Genomic DNA, 2,127 nt, shown 5'->3' with positions numbered 1-2,127 from the left:
TTTTGTCAGTTTATCTCATTTACCACATTATACTTACCCGTCACTGGGGGCATCACAGTAGCCAAGTATAATGATGACGTGCAGATCTCCCCTTTTGTGCTCGCATACACACTAACACATGTGACAGATGCTTGTGACTAGTTGACAGTGAAGTTGGGGGATTTGCTTGTGCTGCAGAACACAATTATTCTCAATGCAAAAGTAGAGTTCAATCTTATCTTAGCTCTGCCTGTTCTCCTATCAGCCATCTCCTCATTACAGCAATTTTCTCCACAATCCAGTTGTTTATCGGTTTGTTTTAGTTGTTATCAGTGCCAGATTAAGGTCCACGTGGGCCTGGAGCTGAAATTTAGGAAGGGCCTACTATGTGCCGTCACAGGTAGTGTGATCAGCGCCGTAGAGAAATTCTTCCAGGAAGGCAGGGGTGTGTGGTGACATACTATATCACTGCACTACCTCCCCACACTACATCAATATTTCTACCTCCCCAAACTACTTCCCACAGTACATCACTATGCTACCTACTCACACTACATCTCCACACTATGCCTCCCCACACTACATCACTATGCCATCTCCCCACCGTATATCACTATGCTACCTCACCACACTACATCTCCACACTATACCTCCCCACACTACTACACTATGCTACCTCCCCACCGTATATCACTATGCTACCTAACCACACTACATCTCCACACTATACCTCACCACACTACATCTCCACACTATACCTCCCCACACTACATCACTATGCTACCTCCCCACCGTATATCACTATGCTACCTCCCCACCGTATATCACTATGCTATCTCACCACACTACATCTCCACACTATACCTCACCACACTACATCTCCACACTATACCTCCCCACACTACATCACTATGCTACCTCCCCACCGTATATCACTATGCTACCTCACCACACTACATCTCCACACTATACCTCCCCACACTACATCACTATGCTACCTCCCCACCGTATATCACTATGCTACCTCAGCACACTACATCTCCACACTATACCTCCCCACACTACATCTCCACACTACATCACTATGCTACCTCCCCACCGTATATCACTATGCTACCTCACCACACTACATCTCCACACTACATCACTATGCTACCTCCCCACCGTATATCACTATGCTACCTCACCACACTACATCTCCACACTATACCTCCCCACACTACATCACTATGCTACCTTCCCACCGTATATCACTATGCTACCTCCCCACACTACATCTCCACACTATACCTCGACACACTATATCACCACACTATACCTCCCCACACTACATCACTATGCTACCTCCCCACCGTATATCACTGTTACCTCACCACACTACATCTCCACACTATACCTCCCCACACTACATCACTATGCTACCTCCCCACCGTATATCACTATGCTACCTCACCACACTACATCTCCACACTATACCTCCCCACACTACATCACTATGCTACCTCCCCACCGTATATCACTATGCTACCTCACCACACTACATCTCCACACTATACCACTATGCTACCTCCCCACCGTATATCACTATGCTACCTCACCACACTACATCTCCACACTATACCTCCCCACACTACATCACTATGCTACCACCCCACCGTATATCACTATGCTACCTCACCACACTACATCTCCACACTATACCACTATGCTACCTCCCCACCGTATATCACTATGCTACCTCACCACACTACATCTCCACACTATACCTCCCCACACTACATCACTATGCTACCTCCCCACCGTATATCACTATGCTACCTCACCACACTACATCTCCACACTATACCACCCCACACTACATCACTATGCTACCGCCCCACCATATATCACTATGCTACCTACTCACACTACATCACTATGCTACCTCCCCACACTACATCACTATGCTACCTCCCCACCGTATATCAGTTACCTCACCACACTACATCTCCACACTATACCTCCCCACACTACATCACTATGCTACCGCCCCACTGTATATATCACTATGCTACATCACCACACTAACTCTCAACACTACATCCCTGCCGTATATCACTATGCTACCTCCCCATACTACCGCCCCACACTACATCCCTGCCGTATATC

The sequence above is a fragment of the Pseudophryne corroboree genome, chromosome 9, assembly GCF_028390025.1.
Source record: "Pseudophryne corroboree isolate aPseCor3 chromosome 9, aPseCor3.hap2, whole genome shotgun sequence".
Lineage (NCBI taxonomy): Eukaryota > Metazoa > Chordata > Amphibia > Anura > Myobatrachidae > Pseudophryne > Pseudophryne corroboree.
The sequence above is the reverse complement of the archived record's forward strand: the minus strand, read 5'-3'. Positions refer to the sequence as shown.